At 45.4% G+C, this 12026-nt stretch overlaps 1 protein-coding gene across 3 annotated transcripts in view; it reads right to left on the bottom strand.

The window, feature by feature from the left end:
• Nucleotides 1-4867, bottom strand: part of Csgalnact1 (chondroitin sulfate N-acetylgalactosaminyltransferase 1) — a 200952-nt gene extending 196085 nt beyond the window's left edge. For 2 of the 3 annotated variants that reach the window (XM_090354256.1, XM_090354254.1), the window contains exon 1: nucleotides 4244-4362. The gene's annotated coding sequence lies outside the window, so the exon portion shown is untranslated. Of the gene's footprint in view, nucleotides 1-4243; nucleotides 4363-4748 lie in introns of those variants that run through there. The other variant, XM_090354253.1, reaches the window with a different exon arrangement.
• Nucleotides 4868-12026: the final 7159 nt, after the last annotated feature.

Genomic DNA, 12026 nt, shown 5'->3' on the forward strand with positions numbered 1-12026 from the left:
AGTTACCTCTGTGTTAGTGAGCACCTACTGCTGATCTGCACAGCCAACTCATGGGCTAGCATCGACCAATACATTAACATTCATAGTAGCTAATATGAAAGACAAAACTAGTACCTTTGATGGTACGCAGGATCTGTTTCAGAAATGAATTTACAAGATCACTGAAAAATTGGGAACCAGTTGCTTACAACCTGTGATCCTAGGGCACTCGGGAGGCCGTGATCTGAGGATAGCAGTTCAAAGCCAGCCCAGGTAGGTAGGAAAGTCCATGGAACTCTTACCTCCAAATAAACCAGCAAAAAGTCAGCAGTAGAGCTGCATCTCAAGTGCTAGAGCACTAGTGTAAAAGCTCAGGGAGAGCATACAGGACTTCAGTTCAAGCCCCAGCTCAGCACACATACATTAAACAATACAAAGCACTAGAAAACAACTACTTACAGGAAACTACAAGCTGGTAGCATGTGCCTTTGGAGTACAAAAGGAAGATTGACCCTAGAGGTCAGTATAAATAGAAAATTCACAACTACCTCCTCCCAGTTTCCTGCTTCCCTTTTCCTGCAATAATTCAACTGTCCTTGTATGTGAAAATAAAACAAAGCAACAGATGTGACCCCAGGATAAGCAAATGTTATGTTCTGCACCGTCTAAAAACAACAACAAAAATTATCTGGGCAACAAAAGTTGTGCTGGGATAAGTGATAGGTCCTCAACATCACACTGAAAATTCTAGCACACAACTGTCATTTGCAGGCAGGTGGCATATCCCAAGTGTAGGCTCCTAAAAATATCTCTCAGGTATAAAAAGCCATTCATTTCCTGCCACCTTAGGCATCCACAATCATCATCAGGCACAAAGCTCTGGACCACATACTACTAAATCGTGAAGTTCTGCATAAAGAACAGGACCTGTGTTTTGGCTTCGGCTCAGCTACTGTCTGGGGAGAGGAAGGAGAGGGAGGGAAGTTCCTCGCCCTTCCCTTGCTGGGGTTTGGGGGTGGTAGCAAATGTCTTTCAGTTCTAGAAGAGCATTCCATCATGTAAACAGGTTCTGCATAACCCTTTGATACACAGGATCCTAACAACAATCAAACATGTACACCAATCAGAGTGATTTTTTAAAGTACCTACAGGCTTCATGAAAATATCATTCCTCTTAACTTTGTTTCCTAATAAGAACTGACTTACACCTTGATTTAAAAAGAAAAGAAAAACCAGTACACGCAGCACTGGTGGCTCACTCCTGTAATCCTACTCAGAAAGCGGAGATCTGAGTCTCCCAGGGTAGACTCTCTTCTACCCTGGGAGACTCTTATGTCCAAGTAAGCATCAAAAAAGCAAAAAGTAAGAGATGTGGCTCAAGTGGTTGAGTGCTAACCTTGGCCAAAAAAGCTTAGGGACAGCATCCAGGCCCTGAGTTCAAGACCCAGCACTTCCTTCCCAAGAAAGGAAGGAAGAAAAGAAGGACTACTTCACCACTTGAGCCACAGCTCCACATCCAGCTTTTGTGGTGGTTGATTAGAGATAGAGTCTCATGGACTTTCCTGACCAGGCTGGCTTCAAGCCAAAATCCTCAGATCGCAGCCTCTTCAGTAGCTAGTATTATGGACCCCCTAGCGAGATAAAGCAATTTTAAACATACTAAAAATAAATAAATAAGCTCCACCAAAGAGATACACATAAAAACAACCAAGAAAAACCACTGAAAATACTAGACCAGAATCACAGATTGGATATTTAAGCTGTTAATACGTACGTGTACTATGTATGTATGTATGTGCATATATATACACACACATATATATTTAACTATTAACAACTTGAAAAAAAAACCTGTTCTTAAATCTCCTTTGAACTTTTAAAGTCATTTTTAAAAAGCCATATTGAATCGATCCAGGGCCGCTTTCATTAATTTTTAGGACCTTGGTAATGCTTTTCAAGGATAACCTTTTGCAGCACAGTTTTCTATGTCGCGAAGAAGCAGGAATTTAAATTTCTCTGCTACCTTGAAGGACAGGGTGGTAACAGATGACAGCCCAGGGAGATCCACTATGCAGAGGAGGCCCCTAGCGGTGAGCCTGCCGCTACACCTTGGCTTTCCAGGTCTTCCTTGGATGCTTCATCATGAGGGCAAAATCAATAGGTAATAAAGTCCACCTCAGCTTATCCTCTTTAATACCTGTTAGCCCTGATGTATAGGCGGGCTATCATCTACAATCCCAAGGCCCTTTTGTAGAAATATAAAAAAAAATGATGTGACCTGAAGAATAACTTTGTTGCATTGTGACTTTCAAATCAACCCCCATTTATTAAGTCTACATGAAGCCACCTGGCACAGAGTTGGGCGGCCAGGCCTGGGGAAGCAGGAGACATAAGAAACCCAGTACAGTAGGCTGTGATTTCTTTTCCAGGTAATATAATCCCATTTTTACTGGAATGGGGGCACTATAAAGATTGAACAGTCCACTTCAACATCGGAGGACCAGAGGATGGAATTTTACCAACAGGAAAGCCCAGAAATACTAGCTATCACTATCTCCAAAGCAACTCCTCATTGTCATATGTCCATAAAAGACTTCTGTGGTTCTTCAATAAAGGCTGGGTGGATGGATGAAAAGTAAGTAAGATCCCATATACAAGAAACAATCGTCATTCTTTTAAATGTCGATTCATGCTAGATTTGGGGATTCCAGAAATGCAAAGAAGGGTAAAAGGCAAGAGAGTTACAAAGCAAGTGTTACGCAAAGCACCAGAATAAACATTATTCTATTCTCCCGAACTGTACAATTGGCACCTTGCATCTTAGAACCCCAGCACTGGGAAAGGGTATGTGATATGGCTCCAGGTCTATGCAGTTCAGGGATGGGAGAAATTGCTGGGAGCCCAGGTGTCTACCATAGCAAAACACAAATATATCTTCACTCCTGGTAGCCATGGTGGAATTTCAAAGTTTAGATCTCACTCAGTAGGCCATTTGTGCACTTTACATTTGTGCAGTTTATAGACACGAGATTTAAAACAACGATGAAGGTAAGTAAAGTATGTTCATACGGTCTGATGTGGAATCCATACTGTGGAATCGTTTATTGGATATGGCTCATCCCTTGTTTTTCTAGCACTGGCATTTCCTGGAATGAAGGATACCCTATCTCTGCACCCTTAGTGACCTGCATAAGTCTGCCCTCTGCTTCTACACCCACGTTTGAAAAACGTGTGTCTTCCTAAGTGCCACCCCGAGCTTGTTAACGCTCACTGTGGTGACTCTAATGTGGTGAATCCCATTAACAAAATCCCTGCAGATTTAAATGTTCAAGTAGATACAGAAAACAGCTGTTAATTATCTTAGTTCCCGACATGAGACAAACCTAATGACAATGAAGTTGAAAACTGCGCCAAACCGTTGCAATCAGAATGACAGTGGAGTTTGCAAACCAAAAAGAAAAAGAAAAAAAAAGAAAACCCCACTCTGTCGTTTATTTATCAGTATTTGCAAAGGCTGGCTGCTTTTTTGGCGTGCACTGTATTGTTCTTCTCTTTCCTCTCCCACCATTCTTCCTCTGCTCCCCATGCAAGGCTAAGTTCAAAGCCACTGACGCGGTGCAGGTGCAGGAAATGGGAAGGAAACCCAACTTTGCCTTGGCAGTGTCCGGCTCTCCCCCCACCCCCGCCCTCCTCCCTCCCACCTCACCCCAAGACCATGTTGGGGGGCTTCACCTCCACCGACCCACCCGGGGCACAGACAGCTGGATCTCGGTGGCCCGCGGACGGGATCACCTGGGCACCGGTGCCCGGCAGGACAGCTCGCTGCCCACCCTCCAGCCTCCCCTTCACAGCAAAAATAAAATAATGGCAGCAAAGTAGTGGCGCTGGCACGTGTAAAGGCGACTTTTTTTTTCCCTGAGAAAGTAATTAAAACAGCTAAGTGCCACGACAAAAGCTGGAGAAGCCCCCTGGCACCCCAGCACCCCGGCTCTCCAGACTCCTCCTCCTCCTTGCGTCCACCTGAAAGCGACACAGACCCGGCGGTTCCTGGCCCCGGAGCCCAGGTGGGGACAGCGATCGATCGCGGGAAGGCAAGGCGGGTGCCACGGCGTGGTCCCCGCGGGTGAGCCGCCCGGAGCGGGGCGAGGTCGTAGCTGGGGCGCGCCGGGCACCCACGCGCGCGCGCGCACGGATGGAACGACGGCAGGGACGCCCCCGCGCGGCGCTCCGCACCCCGCCGGCCCGGGAAGGGGAACAGACTCACCCCAGGCGCCCTCCGCGCTGCCCGGCCCGGTTCCACCGCTCCCGCCGCCGTCGCCGTCGCCGCCGCGGAACTTTCCCTCCTGCGCGGCCGGGCTCGGCTCCACCTCCCGCTCCGGCAGCCGCGGAGCCTCCAGGGACCCGGGGGGGCGGGGAGCGGCGTTGGCTCCGGCGGGCGGGCGGGCTGGCGGGCGCGCGGACTGAGCCGCAGCCAAGCCCTGCGCCCGCCGCCGCCTCGAAGACCCAGCCGCTGGGATGGAGTCGCGCCCGGCTGCGCCCACCCTCCGGCCTCACCCACTGCCCTGCGTCCCCTCACCCCGTCATCCGAGTGAGGCAGTCCAGGGGGGGACCACGCCGTGCAGCGTTCCCCGAGAGCGCTGGAGAAGGGGCTGGGACCGGACGCGTCCCGGGTGGGCGCCGGGGAAGAGAGGGCCCGGGTCTACCCTCCGCATAGGTGGTCCTCCATCTCTCCAGACACTTGCCAATCCCCCCGCCCCCCGCACACCTACCTCCTCGGCTTCCTTAGCCCTCGCCCCCCGGGCCGGAGCAGCGCACACAAAGTTTGTTCATTGCACTTGCGGGAATTAGCCGCGGCTGCCTCCGCCTCCCCGCCAGCCCGAGGGAGGTCGCCGGCCTCAGAGCGCTTCCATGCACGGCTAAGGTCAGAGCCTCTTTAACTCGGAGAGCCCTCTCCAGAGGTGAGGGATGACTGCAGAGACCCCTGGTGGACACCGGGAGCCCTGGGAGAGAAGTGGGAGAGGAAGGAGAAGGGGCAAGGGGAGGACGGAGCAGTAAAACTCCCCCATCACCCCCTGCCCCAAATGCATACCTGGGTACACAGCCCCCCCGCCTTTTCACTGCCTCCCCCCGCCCGCCACTTTCATTTGCTCCTGCTGCTCGGCTGCTGTGCTGAATACTGTAATTCCCAGTTTGCAGTGTCACTGAAGTAGGGGAGAAGGTATTAGCCTGGAAGGGGCTATCTTGGCCCTCAGGAACAGGCAATGCAGCATGTGGCAGCTTCCTGCTGAGCCTCGGCACAACCAGTCCAAAAGCCAGCCCTTGACCAGGCACGGGTGACTCTGGCCTATAATCCCACCTTACTCTGAAGGCTGAGATATGAAGACCATGAACAAAAGAATCCAAATTCAAGAGACCCTTATCCCTCCAATTAACCAGCAAAAGAAAAAAAGCCAGAAGTAGAGGTGTCACCCTAGAGATAGAGCACCAACCTAGAGAGAAAACAAACCCGAAGCAAAAGCAGAAGCATGAACGAGGCCCTGAATTCGAACCTCTGTGCTGGCGTGGGCGTGCACATACACACACACACATACACACACACACACACACACACACACACAGTAATTCAATTTAAACAATAAAATGCATCCCTTTAACTCCTGGTTCAGTGCTCCTCCTATTTCATGTCTATCCAAATACTCGAAGCCTCTACCTCAGAGATTTCAGAGCATCATGTTTGTATATGGGCCAGGAATAATAGACCTGGAGGCAGTAGGCATTGCCTTGAACCAGCTGGGTTTCCACTGAGTACCTGTCTACCTGCCGAATCCTACCAGGATTCCCTAGGTGGCTCCATTCTCACTCCATACCCCAAGTGAGCTGTTCACCTTTGGAAACTACCATCCTTCAGCCACTTAGTTAAGGTATGAGCAGAAGAAGGATGAAGTGCTGACAAACTGAGCAATATACCTATATATGCTTAGTTATGCATAGTGTCCATATTTGTGTACATCTATGCATATTTACTTCCCCCAATACTGCATACTAGAGGAAAAGCAGAGAACATGCATAGACACATCATATGTGCATAGGTATAAGTCATTGGTCAAGTTCATCCACATGAACTGTCAACTGTCAATCTCCTTTTGCAGATGCAGGTCACCACACTATGGAGAAGGGGTAGGTATGAGTTCTACAAGGTAACTACTTCCACAATGAAGCACCCTTTGGGTAGTCAGGTAAGCTCTTCAGAGCCTTCTAGATACTACCAAATCATAAAACATCCTCACACTTGTGTATATTGACAGGTCGGTTGTTAAAGTGCTGTGTTTTCAGCTTCTGAAGTACTTTCCATCCCTCTGCTCAGTGATGACTCAAGAAGTATGCACTATGGCTGAAGATGGAATCTGGTTTGGAAAACAGGCCAGAAAACTTGAGTATGGGCTGCCATAGCCTGTGTCAGACTCTTGATTCCATGGACAGGCTCTGGGAAGATGCAGGGCACACCCTTGTTTCATGATTGTCTCTACTCCTCTTGTCTAAGAGAAAGAAGGGGATTTCTCCAAGATTGATTACATTTCCTTCAGGGACACCGAGAGTATCCTGAGATGACCATTTCCAAACTTTGCTCATTTAGATGCCATATATATGGATGTAGCAATAGACCTAGCAAGTAAGTGCACAGCAATGTATACCAAGTCCTTAAATCAATTCTAAATAAAGGATTGGTGCCCCCTCAGTATATAACACTAATAGATGAAAAGTAAAAGAGTTGGTTGGGAAAGTGATAAAAACTAACATGATAATTGGGGGGGGACACATTTCATCTAGACACATCAATCTGAAAGAAAGCTTAGGAGGATGCCATAGGGAGTCACTGTCACTGGGCTGTGTTAGGATGTTCTTAATCTCCATCTTCAGTAAGAGAGGTGGCAGCAGAATTGGGGAAGAGCCACCAGCTCCCTCCAGCTGCTTCTCTAGCCTTGCGGGGCAGCACTGAGCAGTGAAACCAGCAGAAGGACAGGGCCCTAAGATCCCAAGGATTAAGGACATGAATCACCAGGTTAACAAACTCTCAACCCTCTTGCATTTGTCTCCTGGGCACTGAGATTGCAAGCATACACCAGCATACCAGGCCAGATCCAATATTTCAGATTTACTCAAAATTAGGAAGTCTTCTTGTGGATATTACCTCGCCATGCAATGTGGCTTGTTTAAATAGGTTTTCATAAACATGGTCTAGGAATTGAAATATTTCACTGGAATTACCAAGGATGGAAAAACTGGGAAAGAGTAAGGGAAGATATAACATTGCCCCAAAGCAAATGTGCCCATTACCTGATTTATGTAACTATAACTCCTGTGTGTGTGTGTATATATATATATCTCACCTTTATAAGAATAATTTAAAAAGTAAAATAAAAAAGTAAAAAAAAAGAATTTCCAAGTACATAATGTAATACTGATGATGTGGTAACAGAAAACTTATAGTTCTAGAAATAGTGAAATCAAGATGCTAATACTTTTTGAAAAATGGATTCTAAAAATGTATGTCATGGCCAAGTTATACACTTATAAAAGGTAAAATATATGCAATATCTTCAATAACTTGATTCAAATAGACAATCAGTAGCTATTAAACATGCAATGCAGAAATATGGTGCCGGTTCAAGGCAGACTTCTCAACATCCCCAGAATCTCATCGTCTGATCGCAGAGCCATTACACTTGTGAAATCCATTCATCAACACTTAATCATTTACTTTTTAGGAGACACACTCAAGTCTTGTTGACACTACTAACCAAGGTTGTCAGCATTCTCACATCATAGCGTTTATGCTGTGTGGGCACAGGCAGGTCATTTGTTGTACAAAGCTAGAGAGTCCTGCTGTGAGTAGCAATTTATCAGAATAGCACCTAATTCTATGCTGTACTGAAGGATACTTGAAAATGTGAACACTATTTCTAAATAAATTTTAGTGTGATGCTTGACCCAAAGCTTTGTAGAGAGAAAAAAATCCTACAGGCTCAAAAACATGGTAAGTCCAATATAATAGAACTGAAGAAGATATGCCTTTAAGGTCTGCTAGATATTTTACATTAACATCTGTAAATACTAACATAACATCATCATGAGTGAGTTGTTTCAGCTATATTCAAACTTTCCCTCTCACTATTTACGCTTTTTCAGCATAGCTGAGACTTCCCACAAAAGCTGTCTAGAGCATCACGTGACTGCCTTTCCCTTGCTGATTCTTTGTACTGAACTTCCCACTCCCTCAGTCTATAGGAAAAATCTGAAGGGTGACAGGGCTGGGAATGTGGCTTAGTGGTAGAGTACTTGCCTTGCATTCAGGAAGCCCTGGGTTCAATTCCTCAGTATCACAGAAAAGGCTAGATAGACGTGGCACTGTGGCTCAAGTGGTTGAGTGCTAACTAGCCTTTAGCAAAAGAAGCTCAGCGGCAGTGCCCAGGCCCTGAGTTCAAGCTCTAGGATTGAACAAAATGAAAGAAAGAGAGAGAAAGAGAGAGAGAGAGAGAGAGAGAGAGAGAGAGAGAGAGAGACAGACAGACAGACAGACAGACAGACAGACATAAATGAATTAGCAAGGACTGGTCCACCTCTTACCTGCATTCCTGTGACATAAAATTCAAATATCTAAGCACAGAGCTATTCAAAACAGTGCCTTTTCTCACCATCCGACTCATGAATTCACCAATATACAGATTGAGTTCACCCAGCCTTTCTATATGACTCAAATATTTTCCTTATGATAACTTTAGCCCCTATATATTAGAGATTTTCTAACTTTAATCAAGGGGAGCTCCACTCCATCTTTCATTTTTTAAATTATTATGGGAAGGCTATTTTAAAGTATCGTCTTTCCTAGTATTATTTCATCTTAAATAGATCCATCATTATTATTAAGTCAATATCAAGTCCTGCCCACTTTCAGGAAAGGACTTTGTACATTCTAGTGCTATTCCTATATCCTTCACTAATATAAGAGAATGTCTATCACACACACTTTCATAAGAAGCTTTGTTATCAAAAGTACAAGCAGGATGAATAAAGATGTACTTGGATATATTAGAAGAGCTAGTGTATAAAAATAATGATTCAGAGTAGGGAAAACAGTCTGGAGAAGGGAAAGGTAAAAATGATCAGAATCAATATCCCCTTTGTCCCTCCCCCTGACACACACAAAGTATGTAGGGAACACTAACAAGTGTGATTGTCACCAAAACTGATCAAGTTGTAGAAAAGTAAAGGTGATGATATAGAAAGTCAGATTTACTAGTAGTAGAAACAAGGACATTTCATTTCCTATTTCCCTGTTTATCAAAGGCCAGTATGCAAAAGGGATTAGTGGTACACACACACACATACACACACACACACACACACACACACACACACACACACACACGGATGCTTATATTGATTCCCTAGCTTCATGAACCGTGCTTGACTTCTGTAGTCACAACCCCCCAAAATGTGCTCCTCAAATCATTACTCATCCATCAGCAGCAACTGAAGCAATTACTGAACGCCAAGCACTGTGGGAACACCAAAAGTGACTAAGCCCCAACCTTACCAACGAACTTCCAATCCAGGAGGAAAGACTGACTTGAGTGGGGCCAGGCCAGGCAGGGTGGTTCATGCTTGTAATCCCATTCACTCAGATGGATTGTGGTCTGAGGTTGTTCCTTCACAAAAAATCAAGAAAAAAAAAAACAAAACTAAAGTAAAGCAAAGAGTGCTGGGGGGTGTGGCAGAATGTTTGCTCCAGTATAAGCCACCAGCATCAACACACAGTTGAACACAATACTTAAACATAATGATCGAACGTAGCCATAATGCAGAAGACATTCAGGGAGTAAGAAAAGAGTCCAGCAATGTCCTGAATGTAGACTACAGGGAATTTCAGATTGATAGATAAAGAGTTTCTTACTTAGATTTTAGTGGAGTGGTAATGTATGAATGTGAGAAGATATTGTTGGCTGCTTAATCAGGAGTTTCTTTCTTGTTGAAAGAAATTAATGTGGTCCAGAGTTCATCTCTATTAGGCTCCGATGAGATCCTAAATGGTGATCAAAAATGCCACTAATGTAGAAAGGAACAGGGAAGTAAATTATGACTGGCTTAAGCCAACAAGAAAATCAATGTTGCAGATGACTGGCTGAACCTTTATCTATGGAATACCCCAGAGGAGCAGTCTATCAATTGGAAATCGAGTTGGGCTGGTGGCTCACACCTGTAATCCTAGTTACTCAGGAAGTTGAGATTTAAGAATGAGAGTTCAAAGCCAGTCTGGTTAGGAAAGTCTCTGAGACTCTTATTTCCGATGAGCCACTAGAAAACTGGAAGTGGAGCTGTGGCTCAAAGTGGTAGAGTGGTAGTCTCAGGCAAAAGAGTTCAGGGACAGTGTCTAGACCCTGATTCCAAGTTCCAGGAACAACAAAAAATGAGAGGGGAGGCAAGGGAGGGAGAGGAGGGAGAAAGTGAGGGAGGAAGGAAGGGAGAGGGAGTGGTAAAGGAAGGGAGGAAGGAAGGCGGGGAAGAGATTTCAAGCTCAGGAAAGGCCAAGACTAGAGAGATAGAATTAAGTGCCGGCACACCCAAAAATGGCCTTGTCTGAATAATGAGGGCAAAAGGACCTAGGAATAAGAGTGCACGAAAAAGGTGGTTGACCATCTGTACAATCCAGGAAACATTAGAATTCTATAACAAGAGGAGTCTATCAAGGAAATTAGGAAATCCCAATTTAAAAAATAAATGTGATTGCACTGACACATCACAAGGGGTGCAAGCTGGGTCACAGGTGATGTCATAGGGACATGTTACTTGGCCATTAGTGGTGGCCCTGTCACACAGCATCTGGAATTCCATTGGTGTACATTTAGAAATCACCAGCATTCAGAGCCAAGTATCCAGGAACAGTTCTTGAGTGACTGTTTATTTATTCTGATTATTTTCAGTAAGAACCATGGAAACAAAACAGTAAATTATTATATACCTTTGATGATAGAAAATCTTGCATTAAAGTCTGGATGGCTCATGAGTAGAATAGAAAAATAATGTCAATACAAGCCGGGTGCCAATGGCTCACACCTGTATCCTAGGCTGAGATCTGAGGACCAAAGATCAAAGCCAGCCAAGGGAGGAACATTCATGAGATTCTTATCTCTCATTACCCACCAAAAAAGCCAGACATGTAGGCGTATCTCAAAAGATTGTACGCAAGCACTGAATAAAAAAGCTAAGGGACAATGCCCAGGCCCTAAATTCAAGCCCCAGTACAGCACCTCACCTCCATTCCAAGAAAAAAAAATATGATGAATTAATATGAACAGAAATGGGAAATCAGCATCTTTAGCAAGTCACTTTTCTCCTCCCCCCTTCAGGCTCTCAAGACCTTCCACTTGGAGACACAAGCCAAGAGTTTATTCTAAAACTTTGGCCACTGTTGGGAACCCTCACCACATCATGGAGCAGGGTCTGGTCCCCCAGCCTGGACATGCCAAGTCTCTGCCAGCCCCCTGCGGTATCTCCCCTGTAACTCTCTCTTGTGCCACAGGCAGTACTCACGATGGGCTTGGTTTACTGCGGGTCTGATTCTCGTTCTGGGAAGCATCTCTGCTTTGAGACCTGGACCTCAGCTCTGTAATCTTAGATTTTGTTCCAGTTTCACTTCCTCCCACCTTCAATACTGTTCTGCTCCTGAATCCCGCTATGGAATATTAACATAGTCAAGAAACATTAGCATAGACTTCCACACCAGAGAGAATGTGCCACCTCTGCCCCAAATCCCTTCTGACGACAGCATCTCTACTCAGATCAAAGCCTCCTGTAACCCTTGAGGCATATAGGTTGCACTTCTATCTAGTCAACTCAAAAAAGAAAAAAAAAAGCCCATCTGGCTAGCTCTGGTCATCGTCATCATTATCATCATCATCATCATCATCACCATCATCATCATCATCAACAACCTTACTATTATCATCACAAAATGATTTTGACTTTTGGAAGAAAGTAAGGGAAGGGGT

The sequence above is a fragment of the Megascapheus bottae genome, chromosome 20 (assembly GCF_031878675.1).
Source record: "Megascapheus bottae isolate mThoBot1 chromosome 20, mThoBot2.hap1, whole genome shotgun sequence".
Lineage (NCBI taxonomy): Eukaryota > Metazoa > Chordata > Mammalia > Rodentia > Geomyidae > Megascapheus > Megascapheus bottae.